General features: G+C 42.4%; 1 protein-coding gene and 1 long non-coding RNA gene across 2 annotated transcripts in view; one reads left to right on the plus strand and one right to left on the minus strand.

The window, feature by feature from the left end:
- Positions 1–27,029, minus strand: part of SND1 (staphylococcal nuclease and tudor domain containing 1) — a 443,208-nt gene that overhangs the window by 131,399 nt on the left and 284,780 nt on the right. The gene's annotated exons all lie outside the window — the stretch shown is intronic.
- On the plus strand, positions 1,693–19,321 carry LOC144578455 (uncharacterized). Its single transcript, XR_013524282.1, has 2 exons — positions 1,693–18,376; positions 18,953–19,321. It is a non-coding gene; the product is annotated as an uncharacterized LOC144578455 (long non-coding RNA).

Genomic DNA, 27,029 nt, shown 5'->3' on the forward strand with positions numbered 1-27,029 from the left:
ATCTCTGCAGGAGAGGATACCACTTGGTTAAATGCCAACTGGGTTGCTTTGCTAGTTCCAAATGATGCCAACATGGTCATAACATTGTCATTTCACTATTCCCATGGTTCAGAAGCTGCAGGGACAACATAGCAAGATACCTTTGAAGAAAAACTGTTCTTGGACTTATCTTAGGGACCTGGAGACAGAACTATAGAGTCATGCAATTTACTAATTTGCTGTTCTACTGGTCACAGAACACTGAATGGACTGGTAAATACTAGGTTTCTTAGATGGCCTCTCAGGATTTTCCTGTTTAGGGAAAACTGCCTCTATTGATTAAATGCCCACTAAACTAGGCCATGTTCCAGGTGCTGCCAATATGACAGGGAATGAAACACACAATAATCTCTGCCTCCATGGGCTTTATATTCTGAAGAGGGGGAAAGGATAATAAAATAAGCAAGTAAATTATACAGTGTGATAGAAGGTGATAAGTAATATCCAATAAAATACAGAAAACAAGAGATAGTGTCAATGAAGAAGGTAGCCAAAAATTATGCACTCATGCACATGTGCAGATGCATAAATATGTATCATCAAACTACCCCGACCACAGCACTCAGGCATGGGATAACTAACAGATAATGTGCCCCAAACTGCAGCTTGCTCCTGTTCTTGGGACTCAGCAGTAGGCCAATAATAATCATTGGCAGTGCAGGAAACAGCCCCTAGGGATCTGCTGAAGCTCTTGGCCCTCCATGGAGCCTCTCCTGATCACGCCATCCCTGTCTCTCACATGAACTTTCAGAGATGCTCTGTAACCTCATCTCACCTTTATGCAGATGCTCACTGCCTGAAGTGAGCTAGAGAGTTAATTAAATACTAAAGGAGTATTTAATCTGATTTAACAAGTGCACCACCCTCCTCAACATGAACTTGCTCCTGGAGACAAAGTATCCAGATGTATCTGCCACAGTCCTGCTACAAATGCAGGGGCAATTGGAGCAAGTGGCATACTGAGGCTCTGGATTTCAGGGAGCCAGAGTGGTCACACAGAGCAAGGAGTTGGGAGCAGAGGCTTGGCAGGAGATCGCTATGTAACAATCTCTGTTCATTCAGCATACACAGATGCAACACATGCTACCAGCTAGGCATTGCACTAAGGATTGAGCATATGAAGATAAACCTGGAACACAGGCTACAGGAAGAGAGACATGTATGCTACACTGAGGTTTCTGTGGCGCATATAGTTACACCAGATTCTGGGAGGTGATGATAAAGAGAGAAGTTAACAGGCATTCTCAATAGAGAGCAGAATGGGTTAGATGCCCGAGGCCACTATGACTAGTTTTGGACTCTTCATGTGCCCATGGCTCAGGAAGAGGGCATGGTGGAGAAATGTAGGTAGCAAAGCTAGAAGGATGAACAGATGAAGGACATGTATGTCTTATTTTGAAGGCAAAGGAACTGAATGAGAAGTTACAAGCAGGGCATAATGTGAGCAGATGTGCATCTTAGAATGATCTCCCTTGTACAAAGCAGACAGGCCAGAAGGGTCATTAGAACAGAAGCAGTAAACTGGTTAGGAGATGAGAATCCTGTCTGAGCAAAAAGACTGGAATAAACTGATTCTGTAGACCCCAAAGACTGCTGATGATATGCCTGAGAAACGGGGCTGGGGGGGGGTGGGTTGAACAAAGCATGACACCAAAAGGATAGCTTATTAGGAGCTACATTTTTCTCTCTCCTGTTTTAAATCCTAGATAATTTTACCACCGAAATCTCCCTGCATAACCATGTGCCACCCCCCAACTCCACTGGCTAGGGGGAGAGAAGTAGTTTCCCACACTGACAGTCCCAGTCTCGGCAGGATGAGTTATGGGAATGCTCTCATCTCTCTCTCTCAAGATAAGGTGCGGCTCTCCATGGGAGATGCAGGCAGATATATATCAGTGCCCTAACCAACAGAGATAAATGTCATAACTCCAGCTCCTGTCCATAAATACACAGTGCAGGAACAACCTTAAACAGCCCAGTGTGCCCAGAAGAGGCAGGATTTAGTGGGCTTCGTTACTTGCTCATGTGCTGAAAAGCACTTTTAGGAGGGTGTTAAATAGGCACATTACGCAAGCTCATGGACCCAAAATAAATAAGGCATTCTCCTTATGTGGACGTCGCCCACACAGAGAAGCTGCATGTGCCCTGTTCAACAAGAAAGGAGAGGAAGAGACTTTACAGAGCTGCCAGATACCGCTCTTGAGCCAGTATCCTTCAAACCAGTACAAGCAAGAGGGCAGGGAGGAGATTCTTTATTGGCACAATCCTACTGCAGATACTAGGGATACTCATTTTGAACAAGACATGAGTCTCAGCAAGAGAACCTGCTGCCTGTCATCTCCTAGAGATCTGTAATTTCTGGAAGTGGAACTGGTGGGAGATTTCTTGATGCAACACCCTTTATGATGCTGGTGGCTGCGCTTTATCTACCTTCCATCACCTACTCTTTGTCTTTAGGTCCAGGCCATCAATTTGGCTTTTCATACAAAGCTCTGCTCCTAAACAAGCAACTGGCTCATCTTCTCAAATCAATGGAGCTCTCCAGCTCCCTGGAGAGGGATATATTAAATATCAATCATGCATATTATTTTACAATATAATTACTTTGGCAATTAATCTGTAAGAAATATTGCTCTCCAGATCCTAACTTCTGCCAACACAAACACAAAGCTCTTGGAGAGTGGTCACATGGATAGGGCCTGAGCTTCCAGGGAAAGAGAGACATGGCTGCTCCACACAAAGCCAAAGACATAAGAGATTAAAGGAGGAGATGATCTCCCCAGAGTCTCTTTCAACCCTGCTTCAAGAAACCATCTGAACCACACTATTTAATCAAGGAGAAGCAGAACTCAGGCAGAAATAGGGGAGGGACTATCTTACCCACGCAGGTAATAATAAGGGCTCCTGCAGTCATGAGGTTTACAGTCTGCATTTTGGGGGGAGTGAAGATAGGTATTTTCACAGATAAGATCTTTGGTACAGCATCTCCATACAAAATCCCACTGTTGGCTTAATGAAGGTGGGCTTTTGTTTTGTTCCCTGCGGTGTTCCCAGAACACAGTGTGCATTCCATAAATATTTGCTGGAGTCAGTGGGGAAGGAAAGAAAGCGGGTTCCTCCAGACTCCTTTCACTGAGAGGTGCTCAACCTAGCCACCCTGTCTGCTGTCCAGTACCCACCAATCAGCTGGTCCATCTTTGCCCACAATCCCATGGGGGAGGAGCTTGTAAGAAGCAATTTTTTTTTAAAGCCAATTCAATTTCCCAAATCTAAATGCTGTCCATCTCAAACCTACATATTGCCTTACAATAATCAACTGATCAAATTAAAAAATAAGTAGCTATACTGAACCCTGAAATTTTATTTCCTTACTTTTCTTCTTCCCTATGGTGGAAGAGGAGCCATGAAAAGGCTAAGAGTAACAGCAGGAGAGACCAGAGAAGGAAATGATAATTGCCAAATTGGATAAGCAGTCACTGAATAAATAAAAATAAAAGACTTGTTTTCCAATAGCTTCAAATCCAAGTAAAAACGATTGCTGGTGGAATGAACAAGGAAAAAATATTCTCCATCAAAAGCACTTTTCCCTTTTTACTTTGACATTTCTTTTACTGCCCCAATTAGTATCATTATGACAATAAATAAATAAGAGGCAGACTGAGAGAATTAAGGGAGATTAAGTGAGTAATCCACATGAAAGCCAGGAGCACAGAGACTAACTAGATCGGTTCACATGCGTGCCCACAAATGTTTACTTCATACTTGCCCTCCTTTCCTACTAGAGGGAGGCAGCTGGGGAGAAAAACTTAAAGGCAGGAAAAATAGGAGTAGGTGGGATAAATAAAGAGGAAAAGAGATTGAAAGTAAAAAGGACTTTAAGAGGAATTCTAGAATGAGAAATGTGTGGGGTGGTAAAGTAGGAGGGAGGAAAAGTTCGGGGGAGGTATCAGAGATCCAGGACAAGACCTCTGTCCCCATTAGCAGATCTTGATGCTGGCAGGTGAGGAATCAAACACCCTAATACAGATGCTTTCATATATATATATATACATACATACATACATACATACACCCACCCACATACATACAGGGTCTTGCTCTGTCACCCAGGCTGGAGTGCAGTAGAGTGATCATGGCTCACTGCAGTTTCAATCTCCCAGGCTCAAGTGTTCCTCCCACTTCAGCCTCCCAAGTAGCTGGGCCTACAGGTGCACATCACCATGTCTGGCTAATTTTTTTTTTTTTTTTTTTTTTTGAGACAGAGTCTCATTCTGTCGCCAGGAGCCAGGCTGGAGTGCAGTGGCACGATCTCCGCTCACTGCAACCTCCGCCTCCCAGGTTCAAGCAATTCTCCTGCCTCAGCCTCCCAAGCAGCTGGGACTACAGATGCGCGCCACCACGCACAGCTAATTTTTTATAGAGACGGGGTTTCACTATGTTGGCCAGGATGGTCTTGATCTCTTGACCTCGTGATCCACCCGCCTCAGCCTCCCAAAGTGCTGGGATTACAGGCGTGAGCCATGTCTGGCTAATTTTTAAATTTTCTGTAGAGATAGGGTCTCACTATATTGCCAGGCTGGTCTCAAACTCCTGGGATCAAGCAATCTTTCTGCCTTGGCCTCCCAAAGTGCTGGGATTACCGGTGTGAGCCACTGCAGCTGGCTGCTCTCTTCTGACTGTAGGTTTCTCTTACTTGTGCTACAGTCACCCATACCAGGAAAAATTGTCGAGAGTCTACTGCTAAAAGATGTTTTACAGGCATCTACATTAACTAAAAATGTTCCTGTTAATTACAGGCCTCAAAATATTGGGTATCTGACACTTTCAATTTTGATAAGCAACTTCAGAAATAATCTAGATTGTTGTTAACTGCCATGTCAAAAATGAGTTACAAGCACAGAAAGCTAAAGCAAACAGCCATTAAATCTAACACAGCTGCTTTCCTCAGTGGTTGATGGATCTACTGAGGAATCCCCAGGGCTGCTAGGCCATGGGGTCTGAAAAAATACAAGAAAGCTCAGAGTTCCTAATTTTCAGCCTACAGCTAACAGTTTCTCAGAGATGTTTGTGTTTTCCTGTTCCCTGAGCTTGTAGCATCCATTTGCATCCTGTGTCGTTGTTGTCTGCCCTTTGGAAACAGTGATGATCTCTATTTATGTGCAGTCTTCATTCCTAGAGGTAGAATAGCCTCTCAGGAGACTCTCAGAAATGCACACTGGTGTCACAAATACAACTACAAAACAAAAATCCATTAATATCTTGGAAATGATATCCCATAGAAATTGAGATCAAAAGCTGCTAAGCAATAAACTTGTATATAAGAACATTCATCGCTTTCCTGTTCTCTTATTTTCTACTCAAAAATGCATGGCTTTGAAAATAGATGAAATTTCTACTTATTCAACAAACATTTATTGAGTGCCTATGATGTGACAAGGACTGCTAGGTGGGGATACAATAGAGACAAGCAACACAAAAACTTCAAGGAGTTAAGAGTCTATTGGAGAAAGCCTCCACTAATTAAGAAATAAGTAAGGGAGGGGAACTGCAGGGAGCTAGAACCCATGATGAAGGGGAAGGGCTTATTCTGCTCTGGGAAACAGTGGAATTTAAACTGAGAAGTGAAGGATGAACAGGAGCTAGCTCTTTCAATGTGGCAATGTGGTTTTTGCAATGTGCAGGTCCAAGTAAGTCCAGGAAAAGAAAAAAAAGGATCCTCAGCTCGAGAAGGTTTTTTTGTTTTTTGGGTTTTTTTTTGCTTTATCAGTGACACAAGGCCACTTGATAAAGCTTCCACCCTTACTAATAAAAGGAGGTCAGGGCCTAGGATTTGTGCAAGGAACCCTGATCTTTAATCAATTCAGCCCCATATTTCCAAACTCTGTTTTGGACCACCACATTCTGTCCCTCAAAATGAGCTTTACTCCCAAGAAGAAAATTCCTTGTAAGAAGCAGAATCTCTCCTTGTCCCCTTCCATATAAATATAAGAATGCTTAACATAACACCTACTCTCTCAACACATTTTTAAATGTGTAATAAAGTACTCTAACCAACAGGTACAATAGTGTACAGCAGATCTCCAGAACTGACTTGTCTCACATAAGTGAAATTTTAGACCTGTTGAACAGCAACTCCCTGTTCCCCACTGCTCCCAGCCCCTGGCAACCACCATTCATTCTATTCTCTGTTTCTGTTAGTGTCACTATTTTAGCTACCTCCTACAGTTGGAATCACGCAATATTTGTCCTGCAACACTTAGCATAATGTGTCATTTAGCATAATGACCTGCAGGTTCATCCATGAGTAGCAAATGGCAGCATCTCCTTTTTTTTTTCCCTAAGGCTAGATTACATTCTATTGTGGTATATACCACATTTTCTTTATCCATTGGTTCCTAGATGGCCATTTAGGTTGTCTGAATATCTTGGCTATTGTGAGTAAATGCTGCAATGAACAGGGGACTGCAGGTATCTGTTCAAGATACTGATTTCATTTCCTTTCCTTTGGATATATACCCAGAAGCAAAATCACTGGATCACATGGTAATTATATTTAACATTTTTTGAGGAATCTCCATACTACTTTCCATAGCAGCTGCCACCATGTTACAATCCCACAAACAGCGCACAAGGGTTCCAAATCTAGATGTGTTTTGAATTGGTACTGATTTTAAAAATTAATAAATTGGTTCTTGCTCATACTTGCTATCTTTTGGTTTTTTGATAGTTGCCATCCTAATGGGTATGAGGTCCAGAATATTTTTTTAAAGAGTCTGTGGTCCTATATACATCTGAGATTTAATCTGCAACTACCATTGCCAGCAAAAGAACTGCCCTCTTACCCTTCAAGGTGGGTAGCTAATTGCCCGACTCTGCTGTACGACATAGAGGTCCTGACTACAAGCATCGAGGCAGGAGAGATCCATTAAATCTCTGTAAGACGTGGCCACAATGACAGACCAGCTTAGTATGCACACTAAGAACTCACTACCTCTCACCAAGCAAGGGCTAATCTGGGCAGGAGGAAGGGAATATAACAGTAGACTGCAGTGTCATTTCATGGATAGTAGGGAAAGTTATGTACTGGTTCAAGGATATGCTCTAAAATGTCATAAGGCAAAGGCCTTCCCAGACAATAGCATGTGTGTGGGCAGGATTCAATTCATGCATCAAGTGTTGGATCAAAATGGCCACTTAGGGCTTCTTTGCGTCATACAAGTGCTGTGTCACCAGACAAGAGGCACATCACAAGGATGATCTGATCACAATGGCACTATTTTTTCTCCACTTCTTTAATGTGGAAACTGGGAGTTCCACATATCTAGCAAGTTAGGGAGCCTAAACTTAAGACTAGGTGAGGAATGGCTCCAAACCTCTTCTCTTAGCCACTAACGCTTTGTGTATGCAACGAATATTTCATAATCCCCAAACCTAGAGGAAAAAACGGGGAGGGAAGTCTAGACTCTTTCTACTCAAATGAGGGTCTGCAAATTACTGACATTGACATTGCCTGGAAACTTGCTAGAAATGCAAATTCTCTAGCCCAACTCCAGACCCATTTAATAAGTTTGGGAAGAGCTACTCTAGAGCTCTTGGGATCCTAGAGCTCATGGGGTCCTAGTGACCACAGTCCCTTTATGGTTTTCACTCTGAAGGGCAAATCAAGAAGTTCTGACCCAGCATTCCAGTTTTCTTTCAGGTACAGTAAGAGGAAGAGAACTGAGAGGGAAGGGAGTGGGGAATAAGCACGCTTTATCGACTATTCAGCATAAAGCCTGGCCCACCAAATGACAAGGGAGAGGAAAAACAAAGTGACAGAGCACAAAACACAGCTGGCCATTAGCTGACGAAGGCTGAGGGAAGCACCTTTTCCTTCTTCAGAGGCTTTAACCCACATTTCACCCTGTGCTGGGGCCAGATCTTGAGCTGGGAGGCAGCTTCAAAGAAGGCAAAGGTTTGGGAAAAAAATGCTGTCCTCAGGTGATGTCCAAAACAAGTAAAGATGACTTCTGGGCTGTTGGGGAAAGGGTGTTTTTCAAAATGCAAGATTTCACACACAGGCGCATGCTGTATGAGATGCTTTTCCTCCGAAAACAAACAGCAACAAAAAAACCCCACAGTTTTTTGTTCTTAAATGCTGCTGGGAGAGTGATTCATTTTTGAATTTAATAGTTTAAAGCCATAAGCTTACTTTCTCAGTGTGTATGCACATCTCATCTCCTTCCAAACATTAAGAGATTAAAATCCAGCTCTTCTAAACTTGGCTCATTAAAGGCAATCTTCTTGCTAAGTATTGAACTTGAACTGCTTTTAAGTTTGATGCAAATAAAGGTCAAACTATTTTACTTTCTTCTTAAGGGTTTAGGGAAAACAAATGTGCATGAGAGAGCATGAGGTGGAAAAACGGAATGAGCACCAAGAACTTACCATTCAAAATGATTTAAGAGGGAACAGGGCTTCATTTATTTGCCAGCTCCCTATCTTCTCATCCCTCCCCTTCAAATCTCTTCACATTTGCATTGTTCATGTAAAATGAGTCAGGGAATGCAAAAGTTAAGGTTCTCATAGCAACTGTTAAGAATCCCACACCGCACATAAGCAGTATTGGCAATTACTAATTGGCTGTTGCTAAAGGTGAACCCTTAATATACCACATGTGTGAAGTGGGCGAAACAGCATTTTAACAGAACTTGAAACTTATTTCTCAGCTTGTGTGTTTAAATCTGTAGCCTTACGAATGAGCACCTGACAAAGAAAGTCAAATCCCGGATAAACCGAACGGTGAGCATCATGAATCTATAATCCTTCCAAAAAGAGAGCTGGGAACGGAAGAGGGTTGGGCTATGCAGGGGCCCAGATGTTGCACAAACATCTGGGAGACATTTGAGCAACAGGTGAATCCCAAACAAGCAGCTGGCCCCAAAGAAGCTGGTAGGGCCATTCAACACAGTTTCTCAGCTTCTCTCTGGTGCTATCACAGAAGCCTAAGGTTCTCATCTCATTAGGGCCCTAATTGCTCTTCTGAGAATTGGATCAATAGCATTAGCATTAGCCCTTGGCTAGCTCACCTTTGAGCTCAGTCTACTTTAAAACTGAGCTCTGTTATCCAATTAGAGTGTTTATCTGATGAACTAAAGGAAGACACAGGCTGTCTTCTAAGCTGTCATCTCCTACTCATACAGATTACATTTATGTCAGGGCAAAAAATTTAATCAACTCAATTTGCTGATCAGCTGACTTGATTTCAAACTCAAAATGTAGGAGAGTAAGGAGCAGAATTCATAAGATCATGGCATTTGAACACTTGAAAGAACATCAGCTACCATTTAATATAATTCAAGGCCAATAGCTAGGGTTATAACCTGGAGTTAACAATGGAGGGTTGAGGGGGAGGTACAGCCTATAAAGGCACAAACAATGAGAATCAGAGAAGGAGGAGCAGATACCTGTGTGAGCTGTGTTTTAAGGCCATACAGGAAGCAGTAGAGTCTGGAAGAGAAGGTCTTCCAATTTCTTACTAAACTTTCCATTATCAACTTTCCTCTATTTCCAACTCATGTTTCACCTATTTTATTCCCCTTGAATTAGGTTTCCTACCTCAACCCTACTACACTGAGTGTGTCCTGCTGTACCAAAAAGTAGCAATCTCCTTGCAGTCCTTTATAGGATCGTGGATAGCAATGGGGGCAAAAGAAGTACAAAAGCTAAGAATGGTGAGGCCATTATTAGCATAATGCTTGCTATTAAAGCTATAAAATCCATACTGTTCTCTGATGGGTGAGAAAACAGAGCTGAATGAGGGTGAAAGAGACATAATCAATGAGGACAAGGACACAGACCAACAAAGTACTCATTTCAGTGAAAATGCAGGAGGACACAAGACTCAGAGTGGGTGGAACCGCAAAAATGATGAGTGTGCAAAGTTGACAGAAATAAGTCTTCCTTTTAGTCTGTGAGCCATGACATGTGAGGCCAGCGCCCAGAGGAATCAGGTACTAGCTGCCCTCCATGCCTCTCTAGCTGGTGTCTTGAGAAGCGTCAGCCTTGAGGGCCCTCTCATCTCTGTGCTGTTCATCTGCATTCAGCAGGTTGGCATTCAGCTAATATTTGTAGTCCACCAAAAAAACCACTGATATTCTCATAGTGCCATTAAATAACAATCCCAACATGCTTGGAAGTATATATGAAGTAGATTATTTTGCCATACTTTTGACCCATTATTTCCTGAAATCTGAAAGAAGGTAACATTATAAAGCTCCTGTCATAGCTAGGGGCAGCATGAAAAATCAGACAGAAAATATCCTGAGATGTACACATTTCCAAAGGCTTCCAGACAGGGCTGTAAACTACATTACTTAATCCTATTATACTTCTAGGTTCTCTCACCCCTGAAAACATCTAGCCCCAACCCAAAGCTGCTAGAATGCTAAGTTTTGAACCAAAAAGACCCACTGGCCTCACAGTTGGCCTGGAATTTGAACAGAGAACTTGAAAGCAGAAGTTTCCCTGGAAAAGTCAGGATGTACAACTGCCATGGGTCGCCTTTCAAGCTGGAACAATATCGTAAAACAAGAATGGTGAGCCCTTGAACTTTTAGAAAAAAGTATTTTCTCCATGAGATGGAAAAACATCACTTTCTGTTCTTATGGATGTGAGAAGCAGTCTGACCAAAATCTCTGGTTCTAAAAATCCATAAATAGCTAGTGGGGCAATATGTTAACAATTTAATAAAGGGTAAATGGAAGGATCTTTGTACTTGTCTTCTTCTAACTTTTCTGTAAGCATAAAATTATATTAAAATAAAGAGGCATAAGAATTATTAAAAACAAAAACTAAAAAATTTCTGAGGCTTAAATGTTGGATCTCCTGGGACACTTACTTGCCGCAGTCATGCCATTCTACGAAAGGTGCATCAGATCCAAAAGTCCAGCAAATCTCAACAGCCACTTCCTCAGAGGAAAGCCCTTTGTTAGCAGACACTGTTAACGTTTCAATGCCAGTTTCACGCACTCTGTCCAGAAACTCTGCTCTTCAAGGTGGTCAGTTTAACCTTGTCACCTCCACATTAGAAAAGGGGGTTCCTTGGTGGATGGCAAATATTCTATTCCTTTAACCTGTTCTCTCTAAGCTATACACTGAAGTATCACCAGGACTAGGCAAGTTGCTTGGCCTTTTATTAATAAAGCAGCTGAATAATTTATAAGGGTTGCATAGGGCCCATTAGAGTAATAACTGGCTTAGGACCTTGCTTACTCAGGGCTAAAGTTTAATTTATCTATAAATGCCCCAGCTCATAAACCCATCCCACAGGTCTGACCTGCTCTCTCTTGCTCTACCATCACATGTCCTAGCCATGCTCTCCTCTTAGATGTGTTCCCTATTGGTGTCATCTCTGGGCCAATAAAACAAATCCAAACCCCCACACAACTAAAAATTCATACCTTCACTACGTAGGGCCACTGACACTGTCCGCTTCTTAAGCTTTGCTTTTGGTCGTGAAGAAAGGCAGTACCAGACTGATTCCTAGCTAGTGAGAGAGCACAGGCAGATGCAGTGAATGGAGGAAGACTGGAAAGGTCCCTTGTTACCTGGAGGAGAGTATGCTCAGTATCAATTAGAGCACTGCTTTCTAAATGAGACATATGATGAGATCAAGAAAATATGCTCTGCTATTTATTTAGTAAGTTCACTTTCCCAGGCCTCAGTTTTCTCATCTGCAAAATGGAGATTGTAATGTAATGGTGCCTACCTCACAGGATTGTTGGCAAGGATCAAATAAATTAATCCACAGCATGTAAGTACTCATTAAGTGAAAACTACTATCAGAAATTCAGATGTGGACTGAATCTTAGAGAAACCTAATCCAAACCCCTCATTCTATGAAAAAAATCTGAGGCCCAGAAAGGCTCTGTGACCTGTTCAAGGCTCTGTTACTCTGGGGGCAGATCTAGGCATTAATCCAGTTCTCCTGAGAGACACTCAGTTTGGTTTCATTCGTGACTAGAGGGTTGCTGTGGCTCTAGCATTCTTTCTCTATTCTCTATGGCAACCGTAGGGTTTTGTTTTCTAAATTTTAAAATAGTCAAAATGTTAGCCAAGAAACATCAGTGCTCGTTCACTTATCCAAGAACTTTCTAGTGAGCACTGACTTGGTGAAGTACTATTCTAGGCAGTATTAGGATGGGTTCAGTGGTGACAAGATAGACAAGGTCCCTACCCTCAAGCATCTGACAATCTGATGATGAAACAGTGATGTCAGAGGGAGTGGCAGTGGGAGATGTAGTCAGGAGGGTGGATGCCCCTTAATTGAGGCTGCTTCTTTGCAATGTAATCTCTAGGAAGATGGCACTGTAACACTGGTTTCAGCATATGCATATATGAATATGCATGGTTATATGCAACAAGAAGAAATTATACAACATGGCGTCACCCTCTGAAAAGTTCATTCTTGGGAAATCGTATCAGAAATAAACACTACCCGTTATTACCTCCCTGGCTATTCTGGATCAGATGGGTGGATTAAGGCAAAAGGGCACTAGAGTAGTCAATGCAGGGCTCAATTTGCTCTCAGGTGAAGTTCCTTTCTCTACTCTCTCAAGGTTGGATTCTTAGCCTTTGGCATTTGTGCTATGTGCCACGAAATTCCTGCCCCAAGATCCAGTTCAGGGGATCAAAGAGCTATTATTAATGTCTCAGTTTAGGCCAACTGAGAGAGGGAATGGAAGTAGAGGCAGGCCCCTCACCCCTCCATTCAGCCGCCCTCCTCCACAATGGGGCCATTGAGCAGGCACCACAATAGAGGGCTGAGAATAAAGGCTGAAGGAAAGCATACAGAGTCCCCTCGCACAGACTCGGTCATTCATCACCAGGCAAGTGCCAATATCTGGGAACAGCAATCTCAATTTCTGCAAATCCTCCAACTTGCAACAGCTGCTAGTGACTCTGGTGGGCGGCTTTGCTGCTTACGCCAGTTTCCAATACGAAGCCCTGGCCCAGAGCCAAATAGACGTTACTTAGGTTAGAGACATGCTAGCTGCAGAGAGCAGCAACAATGGACTTCACAGCTTATAAAGCAGCTTACAAAGGGCTCCCGTGTATTTCAAAAAGCATTTCAGATAGCTGGTGAGAGAAGCTATCTACACAAATGCATTCAAGCAGTTTATTTCTAACCCACTTAATTCAAGGTTTCCGTCGGGAGCCAATGGCATAGTGGAGGTAGGCGCAGAGAACTGCAAGAAGGCTGGATGGCTTGGCAGCTGGGGGAATGCAGTCAAGCCACATCCACCCTCCTCTAAGCACTAGCTCAGCAGGATGGGGAGTGACTGGCAGCCATCAGCCCTCCACCAGGTTAACAAATGTAATGAAAAAATGAAACACAGTCTGTGGGATTCCACTGCTCTTTAGTGAGTTGTCTGTCAAAACTGCTCTCATCAGCACTGTTAAGGAGCATTTCTAAACGGTACTGAATGAATGTGCCCAGTGCCATCTAGGTGCCTGCTGCCACACCATCCAAATGCACCTTCATCTGGTTGCAGGTGATGCCAGCCAATGACATCTCCTGTTCTGCCTTACCTCTTCCAAGTTTCTGGGGTCCCACTCATCTCCTCCGTGAGATCTAGACTTGCCCTGGTAGGCACAGCTTACTAGTTTCTAGAGAACAACTTTGCCAGGTAACAGGCACAGAGACTAAAAGAAGCTAAAGACTGAGACACAAAGGCCTGTATCTGGAGCCTGGATTTCATGGAAGCCACAGAAGGGCAGAGCAAACACTGGGCCGAGAATGGACAATCTTCAGAGGGGAAATACAAAGATAGATAGCAATTCTTCATCAATTTTGTCTTGTCCTGCCCATCGATTTTTCAAAAGACTTTCCTGAGTACTTTTATTTATGGAAAATGAACTAATGTGAAGACTGAGGTGAAGTGGGAACTGGACTCACATGACTTTGGACACCACTTGGAGCTCTGATGCGCTGTGTATGAATTTCTTAGAAACCATGAATCAAGAGATTCCAGGTAAGAAATTATTAAAATAATTAATAGAATCAAAGGAAATGTACAAAGCTGTATCAAACATGAAGTAGAACTGGATGGTGAAGTAGCACAGCTCAAGTGCTACTATGTTGAAGGAACCAAAGCTACCAACTCCCCAGCACTCATTTCAATAGTAAGATCTATTCTCTAAGGGAATAAGGGGTGGGTATGATATGGCAATGTTCACTGTGAGGCCAACCTCACAGTGGAAAATGGATCAACATAAGAAGAGGCTTAGAACGCTATTACCCCATACCATGTAATTTCTTTATTACTGTATGATATGCCATGTGCAGTAATGAGACTCCTTAAAGGGATCAGGTTCTGAATTAATATATCATCTGTACGTGGATTATCAGCATCAAATGCAACTCTTTGTGTCTTGGTTATTCCAACAACTATTAGCAGAATGAAGATTATATCAGAGAAGACCTTTAGGGAGAATGTGGGAAAATAAAAATAGTTTCTATCAACTGCAGATTTTGTGCTTGCCTACCAACGATGCACATTTACTTCCAGTATGACTTCCTTGCATTTTTCATGTTATGTTTTAAACGTTAGAATTCACCAACAGGAAGAAACTGCAACAGAACTCAGAGAACCCAATTAGAGCTCATAGAGGAAAGCACAATGACATGAACAGACCTATCTACCAGAACTCGTATTCTGCGCCCCCATCCTCCTGCAAGAAACCAGACAAACACTATGTTAGGCATAGAGCTGCAAGCCTAGGAAGGCTCCAATCATAGATCCATGATCTATGTGCACTTCTGATTCGGTTCTTGAGATCCAGATGCTGAAGCTATTACACCGTCTGCCAAGAGCAACGGCTGCTCCACAAGACCTTCCCTCCTGGCAAATCTCACTTAAGAAATCCACCTCTAACTTGGTATTTTACACTCAACATTAACATTTAAGTATACGCTGTTCTGTGGTGAAATATAAATGCTTCTTGTCAAAAATAAGATCCTTGAAGACATACACTATTTCCCTTTTTTCCCCATTGGTTAAATAACCAATAACTAGTCAACTATAAAAAAGAGGGATTTGAGCAAGAATACTAGCAAGAACAAGTATCTGTTACCATGTCTTTCCACCCACCAAACCGTGGAGGAAAAAACTCCCTCCTCAAATCAAGGCAGGCTGCTTACAAGGAGCACCACGTGAAAGGGAAAGATGGCCACTCTACGCAATATGCCTATTTTGATATGAAGGGCTGGTCTGTCGTTAGCACTTCCCAATCAGTAGCACTTACAAATAGGTCTAAACTTGGAAAATTAAAAAAAAAAAAAAAAAAACCTCCCTATCAAACAATGAGAATCAAGAGTAAAAAAGAAATAGCAGTTTGCTAAAAAAGAGACTAAAATACACTAGGGCTTTAGAAGAGTTATTTCTGCATTCCCTGCACATACGACATCATTCATGAAGAAGGCAATGGTACAAATATAGCATAAATGTTGTCTGCTCTAGCTTGTAATTTAAAATGCAAATGCTAATGAGTGAACTGGTATATGAGTGGAGTTAATAACCGCATGCCTAGCACAGGGGCTGCATCCAAAGCACACACAGAGAAGGGACAGACACCATGTTCCAATTTAAAAATAAAAACACCCAAATTAACCCTAGAAAAATCACTAGCAGATGTACAAGCTCAGGAAAAGGAGGCACACAAGGGCAGGGAAATGGGAACTTCTCCACCAGCCATAGACTAGCCAGTCAATTTAAATATTTTCCTACATATAGTAAAGGTAAGCATGGGAGTTACGAAGGTTTATTGAGGAATGCTATTGTAAAAGCATTACAGAGCATAACAAGTACATTAAGGAAAAACTACAGGGAATCCAGAAAGCTTGAATAGAAAGTTTCCTCCAAAGCCTACTTTAAAAGCCTATAAGCTAATCTTGCAGGGAGCCAAATGAGATGTAGATCTCATTTACTTCATCATAGGCAAAGGGTGAAGAAGCTTTGGTTAAAAAAAGCCCAAAAACTTACAAGGTCTAGATTAAGAGGGTCATTTAAGTAAATTGGAAAAAGCTCTAATGATGAAATAAAACGACGGAGAGAATGCAGTTGTCTCAGATGCTTTCCAAATACGAAAGGAACTTCTGTAGATTGTTCTTGCTCCTCCTAGGCCCGTGCTTGGCAGCCCCGCAGCAGAATCTGGGAACACTCCACAGCACTGAGACGAAGAGCAGCTCCTTGGGCTTCCTCCAAACCCCCCATGCACAGGGAACGAGGAAGTGCACTCTGTGGTCAGTGGCCTTGTCCAGTGCCAGGACTGAAACTGTGACACCTCCTCAACACCAGCAGGAGAGCAAGCTTGCACAGGCTGCCCACACGGGATACCGAGTGTCTTCTAATTCCCATGTTAGCGCTAGTCATTGAAATTCTACACAAAAAACTAGGCCCAAACTCTTAACAAGTCCAGCCCACCTGATTGGAGAAGACTCAGGAAAACTTTTTGAAAGAAACTCAAGGTGAGCAATGACCTGGAGTTTGGGAGAGGGGGTAAACAGCTTTTCAATGATGAAGAATGGTTATATTTATTTATTTTTTAAACCCAGTCAAATCTGCTTGAAAGGGATGGGGGATTTGTGAGGTGGTTTCCATGGCAACCAGATTAACTCTTACAGCCGTGTGCACTGCTCAGCCTGGGGCTGCCCATTACTAGATTTCAAAGCACTAACCTTTAATTTCAAATTACCAAACCATTTACACTCCCTCTCCTGCATCCAGGTTCTGTCATTTTCTACTATTAGTCTGGCCAAATGGACTCCCCCACAGAGCTGGAGTGGTGGTGAGTAGCACAGTAACTTGTCAACATTACTACTAAGTGGCTGCTGGGAAATGCCCACAGGTTGACAAGATGGTGTTGAATAAACCACACTGAAATGTATTCCTCTGGGAAAGCCACAAGAATGGACTTAGAACTGAGGCATTTGGGTACAACCAACGAGACAGGTGCTGTTTTTGGAAAGGATCCAACAGAGAAAAGCCATCAGATTTCTGGAAACTTCCCATTCCATTCCCCAATGCCCACCAGGTAGAAGGCAAGCCAGACAATTCTGCTTAGACTCAGACAGAAAGAGCTTTAAAGTAGGAGGGAAGGAGAAGGACCTGAAAAGGAATGCCTAGGGAAAAGCTCACAGATCTGACTTTCTCTACCATTCAGCTGGACTCATTAGCTGTGCATAGGACAGGCCTCATCTCTATCTAGGATATTTTCTCCCCTTGTCTCATCAGTATTAAAATATAAAACCTAAGAGGAAAAATAAAGGGCCGGGCATGGTGGCTCACGCCTGTAATCCCAGCACTTTGGGAGGCCGAGGCGGGTGGATCACGAGGTCAAGAGATCGAGACCATCCTGGTCAACATGATGAAACCCCGTCTCTACTAAAAATACAAAAAATTAGCTGGGCATGGTGGCCTGTGCCTGTAGTCCCAGCTACTCAGGAGGCTGAGGCAGGAGAATTGCCTGAACCCAGGAGGCGGAGGTTGCAGTGAGCAGAGATCGCACCATTCCACTCCAGCCTGGGTAATGAGAGCAAAACTCCGTCTTAAATAAATAAAAAAATAAAAGAATAAAAATAAAAAGCACAGTAGAAGGCTTTGGAGTAGAAGAGTAGAAAACACTAGTCAGAGAATTTAGAAGGAAGGAATCTCCTCACTGACCTACCCGTCCAAAGCCAATCCACAGGCCTGTCACATAACAGCAAGGGTAAATCAACATCTGTCTTTTCTTGGCACATAAAACCAAGTAGATGGTGAGGACTGAACACCCCAATCAGGAGGCTGCACCATCCTCAGCAGTCTGACTCCATTGAAGGTGATGACACCACCAAGACTATCTTTCCCTAGTTAAAGGAAGCTCTAGATGCACTGGCACATAAATGCCATATGGGCCTTGCTGTTTCCCTCACCTCCCCGTCACCAGCATCACACCAAGATAAGCAGGCCAGTCTGACATAAATAATTAATTAGGAAGCAGGAGAGCAAGAATTCATCTTTAAGTGTTTTAGCTCCAAGGTCTGGTCATTAAACCATGCCAAACAAATCTTATTTTTATTGATGATTTTATTTGTTCCTCTGGAATGAGTGCTAAACAAATCATATTTCTCCCTCTTTTACTGTGAAACACTTGATGACATTGTGGATGTCTCTCTTTTAATTCCTACTCCCAATCTTCAGGTATTGGCAGGCTGAGGCTCTTTTCATCTTTGCTCATCCTCCTCTGATCTGACCACCTGCAGTTTCCTGATGTCCTTCCTAATAGGATGGTCCTCAGATGGAACACTGTACACCAGGTGTGCAATGACAGGCTGGGTCAGTACCTGGGTCCACTCCTCTCTGAGTTCTGTATTTCTGGGTTTTAAACTAGTCTTTTTGACAGCAGTTACATATTTGCTCTTAGCGTTTTATAAAACCTGAGCTGTTTTCATTTGTATAGTATTTAAGGAATGTTTACCCTTAAATACTTTAAAATAGTTGAAAATACTTTTTTCTTCATGTTGATATTCTTTACTCCAGTTGACACAATTACTTTGCTCAAAGGCTGGAACTATATCATGTATTTCTGTATTCCTAGCATTGTACCCAATGAATATTAAAAAATTATTAAATAGCCATGTAATTGAATGACCCATAAGCATGATGAGGCTCATTCTGGGGATGATTCATGATGTAAAGATGAAAATAATCAGGCTGTAATTGGAGGTTTGCACTTTCATTCACATGACCAGTGGGTGACGGTGTGCCTGTACAGACGGGGAGCGGAAGACGGAGCAGTGAACGCTCAGTGGCAGAAGAGCTAAGAGGGAGATTCACACACCAATACAAAAGTGGAGAGAAAAATGATTGATGAATATGTCCATTTCTTTTAGGCAACTCTTCCTGAGATCTGATATAGGCCAACTTCTTCTGCTTAGATGAATCAAACCCAGCCTGCCCAAAGAAAATGTAGCAGATCTTCTAAGAGACTCAAATGCCATCTCCCTGAGGAAAACTTTTCCATTCAACAATTGTTATTTGCTCTGTATTCTCACAGTATGTGGCCTATGCTGTTGACAACTGCTCTCTTGTATTTCCTTGTCTGTACTTTTGGTATGGCTCTCTACACAATTAGACAAAAAATATTTGAGGCAAAAGTTACCCTACTAATTTATGTATCACCCAAAGTTTATCTATTGAAGACTATCTTTCTTATTCTGTGCTTGTAAAAATCTTGGACTCATTAAAAAACACTCCCCAAATCTGTTCATTGTGTTAATTCTTTCCTGTAAGTGACTCTCCAGGATCCCCGGATGTGAACGTAATTCTTATAATGATATCTTTAAAAGTAAAGAAATAGAGCAGCTCCAGGAAAGTTGCATGTTAAGCTGCCCATTTCTTTTTTTAAAAATCATTTAACATTTAATAATTGCAAATATATTTATTACAATTTACAGATTAGTTATGTTATATACAAAAATATAATTTTAACTATAAAACCCAACAAACTAGTTACATTTAAATCATTGATATATAGAAGCCAATTTAGTCTTCTAGTCCCCTAACTTTACCTTCCTTAAATTATACAAAAATAAAATCTGATAGTTTTAAGCTGCCCATTTATAGTAATGGGACCCAACAGAAAGTAAGTAGGCAGTGGAGACAGAATCAAACTGGAAAGTCCCAAGAGAAAGAATACCCCACTTTACAAATATCCATTAGGTTGCAATTCAATTAAAGCATCTGAAAGGAATTCATAAGTATCAGCAGACCCTGTAATTGCTTAATTAAGGATAGAAGCCTAGCAAACACAACCACAATAACAGCCTGATTCATTAGCACCTCTGTGATAGCAGAATGGGATTTCTCACTTAAACATACATCGGCTTTAATTGTGTAATTTAGTTAGGCACTGATAATCAATGGGGACCCACCATTCCTGGGACCAGAAGATGAGGAGGATATTCCTGTTCACCTTCCCTTCTCTCCTCTCATTAGAAGTTTTGGTCTATTGAAACAGTCAGTTGATATTACAATGAGGATTGCCTGGAAAGGAGATCTTAAAGGAAAAGAAGGAAATGAGGAACTTCATTCAAAGGCATTCAGGGTGCAAGGACATGCAGCCAAACCTTTAGTTCACCATGCACAAGCCCACCGCCATTTATCAAATCCTAAACACTTAGAACCTTTCTCAGTGCCTCCCTTGTCATAATGCAGCTCCAGAAAGGGAGAAGGAGAGGGGGAGGGAAAGGGAGAGGAGAAGAAACAGAGGGAGGAAGAGGGAGAGGAGGAGGAAGAGGGGTTGGGAGAGGGAAAGAGGAAGGGGGAGGGAAAGAAAAATGCTAAAGGGGCAGGTAAAGGGACTTCTCATTTTCTTGTCTTATTTCATATGAATAAGTAACTGGTTAATTGTAAGTCACCTGCTGTGTGTGATCCACAGGGGAACTCACTGCCAAGTGGCTGCTGCCTTCTAGATGGTTTGTACTGAGTTCCATGCAAGGTGACTGGCATCCATTTCCTGCCTACCTCGCCCTGTAATCCCTCACATTTACTGCAGTACCTCCTTTGCACTAAGGAAATGCAAACAGCACGGTGGACTCACTCAGTGAGTTGGCAGAAGACTCCAAATAACTGATATGAGGCTCCTCAGATCGCTCTGCACTGAAATTTCAAATTATTGCTCTCTTCCAATTCAGGAGAAAGGTATTTGGTTTACAGGCACCATACCTTGACACCTGCTATGCTTATCCAACAGGGCCACTTCCTGAACTGTGCCTGCAGCATGACCCTGATACCTAAGAACTAACAAGGGAATTACAATAAGGACACTCAATGTAAAGGTCATGTAATAAGACAAATACTCCACACCACTGGGCTCTTAAGTAAAAATGTGAGGCCATGTGTTACGGTTCATGCTTAAAATCCTAGCACTTTGGGAGACTAAGGCAAGAGGATTGCTTGAGGTCAGGAGGCTGAGCTTGGGCAACATAGTGAGACCCTGCCTCTACAAAAAATAAACAATATTAGCCAGGTGTGGTGGCACGCACCTGTTGTCTCAGATACTCAGGATCTGAGGGAGGATTACTTGAGCCCAGGAGTTTGTGATTACAGTGAACTATGATGGGGACACTGCACTGTAGCCTGTCTCCAAAAAAAGAAAAAGAAAGTAAAAAATAAAAGCATGAATTGAGAGTCAAATAATTTCTAAATATGTGACTCAGTCTTCCTCTAGACAAAATACTAAAGTAAAATGGGACACACATGACAAGTGAGAATAAACTAAAAACTGCATGAACCACTTTTGCTGTCATGGAAGAAACGTACGGGGCTCACTAAATGCCAGATGAGGAAAAAGGATGCTTTTTAACAAATGCAGGCTGCCCAGGGATCTTGGCTTCCCTGCTAACACAGGACAAGAACTGACTGTGCCTGCCTCCGAGACTGAAATAAGCATGCTTAGGAGGAGGCCACAGCAGCAGGAAGAGAGACCTTGAACAGTCTCAGTTCTGATGCTGTAAGGTCACCGGCTCACCAACCAAGCCTAAGGCAGGTGCTTGAAGGACTAGAGGGCAAGAGCATTCAGGAGGCACTGACCTGTTGGCTACAGCTGACTTCCCCAGCCCCACCTGCTATCCCATCTGACCAACTGATCATTCTACATACAGGGGTGCAGGAACCGTGACAGAACGGCCAGCTGGCTTGGGCCAAATGCCACTCCCTATCAAGCTGTGGGGCCGTCTGCCCAAAAAAAGGCCACATAAAAATGGAAAGTGTCCACCCCACCTTGAAGTACAGAGGGCTCTCCAAAAGGCTGGGATTAATGAGAGCAGCACATAAGGGACTGCTCCCAACAATTATCTTGACTTTCCCCTCAAGAATAACAACCCAAACTCCCTCCTTACTGCAAAGGGACATCATTTCCAGCAGAATGCCACGCTTACATAATGGAGAGTGCACGCGACAGTTATCTGCAAAGCTCTAGCAGGACAATCGCTACCCAGGCGAACAATCCCACAACATGAATAGCATGCCTATACTCACCTTCAGCTTTGCAGGTAGTTTTAAAAGACCAACAGCTCCTTTTCTCTCTAAGCCTACTCCCTCAACCCACATCCTCCATCCATCTCATTCCTTCTGTTTCTTCCAGGTCACTGCTCCATTAATTATCCCTGTGCAGCCTTTCCTGATTCCTTCTCTTCAGAATTCAAACCAGTGCTTCTCAACATTTCATATCTCATGTTCCCCAGGATAATCGCTCACTCCATCTATTTTATAGCCTCATTTGCCAATATTTTGTTGAGTTTTACATTCTAAAATGGATATTATGAAAACAATAGGTATACTGAATAGCCTTTTCAACTCTCCATACCTTTTTGATTCTTGAATAAGAATTACAGTTCTAAGAGCACTCAAGATACTGACATCCTCGGAATGTTACCTTCACCCTTTGGCTTTTACTTTCTGCACTACTTTTCCATTCTCTGTTAGATGTTAGGGAAGTGCAATCTGTATTTAATGTTTGTTTCTTACTTCCCACTTTTATTTCCCAGTCACCTGTAGTCTGCCTTTAGTTGACTCAACTCTGATGAAATTGTACCAAGAGAGGTCACCTGTGACATACTAGTTGATAAGCAGCATAAAAGCACTTCATATATGTTTTTATATACTTGCTGTTTTATGTAAACTCTGACACTGTTGATGCCTGGGGGGAATTCTTTACTCCCTTGGCTTCCAGAAGAATGCTGTCTCCTGACTGACTGCTCTGACCATATCTTCTCTGCCCATGTATGAACACTTAGCCCACCCCACAAAGGTTGGTGTCTTCCAGGGTGCTTATTCCTTGTAAACGTGCCCTCTAGGCACTGTAACAGTTTTAATTACTACCTCTATGCCGATGGCTCCCTGACCTGAATATCTGCATAGGCTCCTCTGCTCAGCTTGAACATTCCCATGGATATTCCAAAACCAAACCAGCAACCTGTTCCTAAAACCTATTTACTTTTGTGTTGCTTTTGACTGTGGACATCTCGATCTACCTGACTGCTCAAACCTAGGACACTGTCACTTTCTCCCCTCCACTCAACATCGTCCCCTACTCCTCACCAAAAAGAGACCAGGAATTTCCAGAATCTCATCTAGTCTGTCTCCTACTTTGCCGAATCTCTGCAGTTTCCTCCCCAGATTTCAGACCTCTACTACTCTTTTGCCTCTGAATTGCTCTCCCAGACTCTTGTGCCTCATTTATTCCAATATATCCAACAAAATGAACTTTCTTAACCCGAGTCTGAGCATGCTGCTCCTCGCTTAATAGTTTCCAGTGACTCTGAGGGTCCACTGCATAATTTAAAAGAGAAGGACTAGCTTGGGTCTGAGTTGTCAGCCTGATCCCACGCTCCGCCTTCCTCACTCTTTATACTCCACCAGTAACAACGGCTATGTGGTTGCCCAGATCCATGCAGATGTATCACACCTCTGCAACTCTGCACACGCTGCTATCTCTAGTTAGAACGTGCATCTCCTCCTACTCCACTTCTCCAACACAGTGAACTCTTATATGTCCTTCAAAACACAGGTCAAGATATCAGCACCTAGGGAGGTGTTCTCTGATATCCACCTAAAGAAATAATCATTCCCTCCGCAGTGCTGCTTCTAGACCTTGTCCATAATTCTATTCTCTCATCTAGTGCCCAACCTTACATCTTGTTTACATGTCTGTATTTCCGTGGGTGTTTCCTGAGACCTAGGACTGTATCTTACCTGTGTATTCTTCGGGATGGGGTTTAGGACAGTGCAGAGTTCCTTGCTCCAAAGTCTCAGAGGGAAAACCCAGGTGCCTTCCTTCCAGCAAGCTCAGTCAGAAGGAAGCTGGCACAGCTCCTCTTCTTATTTCCACTAATGGGTGTGTCGCAGTTTCTGTGGTAGAGCCATAGCTATGTGCACATATGCTGCACAATTATGCCCTTCCAAATGGAGGGGCAAGGCAAACTCTAGTTAAAAAAACACTAACTTTGCGAGGGGAAGGAGCATATTTGTTGATGATCTGCTTTATAGTGGGCTTGTTTTAGATTGAACTCATTAAACTCCAACAATCATGAGGCAGGAAACAATCCCCAGTTATAACTGATGTGTAAACCGAGGCTTGAAGAGGGTAAATAACCTCACTAAAGTCACCTGCTTATGCACAGTAGAGCCATGATACAAACTGAGATCTGCTTTCTCCTAAGACTTTTCCCTGTCCTATATTCTTGCCAGGTTTCTGAAGAAACCAAAAGATGCATAATCTAACGGCATACACTATGGCAGGAAAAAAATGTAAAAGGCTTATATTTTTATCACTTATTTGCTTCTGTGTAATCTATCTTTCACAATGTAAGTTAACTCAGGCAATGCCGTTTGAATTGCTAAGCTTAAAATAATGCCAAATACACACAGGAACTGGCTGATGCAGAGACGAGTGATCAGACTGCTTGTGTCTAAGCAACGTAAAACTAGAAGAATTCTGCAGGAAAACTCCAGCCAAGATGGTCTGTGCTCTGAGCCGGCTCCATTCAGGTAATTTAGAGTTTAAAAGACAGAACTTCAATGTTCTCCTTCCCCTATACATGTGTGGCCAAGTTTCCCAGAAAGAATAATACTGTTTCCCTTTTTCACCCCTGGGATAAAGCGCTACACTGCCAAAAGGATGCTTTTCTTTCTCAGCTATACAGCAGATGATGAGTTGAATGTATACAGGCATACCTCGGAGAGTTTGTGGGTTCAGTTCCAGACCACTGCAAAAGTGAATATTGCAAGACAGCAAGTCACACAAATTTTTAGTTTTCCAGAACATGTAAGCGTTACTACCCTATACTGTAGTTTACTAAAAGCACTTTATTGTTAAAAATGTTAACGATCATCTGGGCCTTCAGTGAGTCATAATCTTTTTGCTGCTGGAGGGTCTTGCTTTCATGTTCATGCTGCTGACTGATAAGGGTGGTGGTTGCTGATGGAGGTGGTGGCTGTGGCAAAAAACCAGTGAGGTCTGCTGCATCAACTGGCTCTTCCTTTCACAAATATTTCTCTATAGCATGGAATGCTGTTGGATAGCATTTCATTCACTGAAGAACTTTCAAAATTAGAGTCCATTCTCTCAAACCCTGACGTGGCTTTATCAAGTTTATGTAATATTCTGAATCCCTTGTTGCCATTTCTACAATGTTCACAGCACCTTCACCAGGACTAGATTTCACCTCATGAAATAACTTTTTTTTTTTTTTTTTTTTTTTTTTTTTTTTTTTTTTTTTGAGGCAGAGTTTTGCTCTTGTTACCCAGGCTGGAGTGCAATGGCCTGATCTCGGCTAACTGCAACTTCCTCCTCCTGGGTTCAGGCAATTCTCCTGCCTTAGCCTCCTAAGTAGCTGGGATTACAGGCATGTGCCACCATGCCCAGCTAATTTTTGTATTTTTAGTAGAGACGGGGTTTCACCATGTTGACCAGGATCGTCTCGATCTCTTGACCTCCTGATCCACCGGCCTCGGCCTCCCAAAGTGCTGGGATTATAGGCATAAGCTACCGCACCCGGTCAGTGAAATAACTTTCTATCATTTCTAAGAGGCAACTCCTCATCCGTTCAAATTTTTTTCATGAGATTTCAGAAATTCAGTTTTATCACCAGGCTCTACTTCTAATTCTAGTTCTTTAGCTATTTCCATCAGTTATTTCCTCCACTGAAGTCTTGAACTCTTCACAGACATCCATGAGGGTTGGAATCAACTTCCTTAAAATTCCTGTTTATGTTGGTTGCTGTTTCAACCTCCTCCCATGAATCACGAATGTTCTCAATGGCATTTTAAGTGGTGAATCCATTCCAGAAAGTTTTCAATTTGCTTCCCAGATCCATCAGAAGAATCACTATTTATGGCACCTTTAGCTTTACAAAATGTATTTCTTAAATAGTAAGGCTTTAAAATAAAAATTACTCCTTGATACGATACATGGGCCGCAGAATGAATGCTGTGTTAGCAGGCATGTACAATCTTCTTGTACAACTCTTTCAAGCTCTGGGTGACTGTCAGCTGCGTTGTGAATGAGCAGTAATATTATGGAAAAAAATCTTTTTTTTCTGAGCAGATCTTAACAATGGGCTTAAAATAGTCTACAAACCATGCTGTAACCAGATGTGTTGTCATACAAGCTTTATTCCTCTGTTTACAGAGCACAGGCAGAGTAGATTCAGCATCACTCTTAAGGGCCTTAGGATTTTGGAATGGTCAATGAACAATGGCTTTAACTTAAAGTCACCAGCTGCATAAGACCTCAACAAGAGAGTCAACCTGTCTTTTGAAACTTGGAAGGCAGGCATTGACTTCTCGCTAGCTATCAAAATCCTGGATGGCATCTTCTTCAGGTAGAAGGCTGTTTCATCTGCATTGAAAATCTGGTGTTTGGTGTAGCCACCTTCATCAGTGATCTTAGCTGGATCTTCTGAATAATGTGTTACAGCTTCTATATCAGCACTTGCTGCTTCTCCTTGTACTTTCATGTTGAGGAGATGGCTTTTTTTTCCTTAAACCTCCTGAACCAACCTCTAACAGCTTCAAACTTTTCTTCTGCAACTTCTTTACTTCTCAGTGTTCACAGAATTGAGAAGAGTCGAATCCAGAGGACTTTCTCTGGATTAGCCTTTGGCTTAAGGAAATGTTGTGACTGGTTTGATCTTCTATCCAGGACCACTAAAATTGTTCCGTATCAACAATAAGGCGGTTTTGATTTCTTTTCTATTTTGAGATAGGGTCTCATTATGTTGCCCGGGCTGGTCTGTAACTCCTGGGCTCAAGTGACCCTCCCACCTCAGCCTACTAAGTAGTTGGGACTGTAGTTGGGACTACAGACAAACACCACTGCACCCAGCTTTGTTCGGTTTTCTTATCATTCAGTGGGTGGAGCAATCAGAACACATACAACATTTATCAATTAAGTTTGCCACCTTA

Source organism: Callithrix jacchus, chromosome 11, assembly GCF_049354715.1.
Source record: "Callithrix jacchus isolate 240 chromosome 11, calJac240_pri, whole genome shotgun sequence".
Taxonomy (NCBI): Eukaryota; Metazoa; Chordata; class Mammalia; order Primates; family Cebidae; genus Callithrix; species Callithrix jacchus.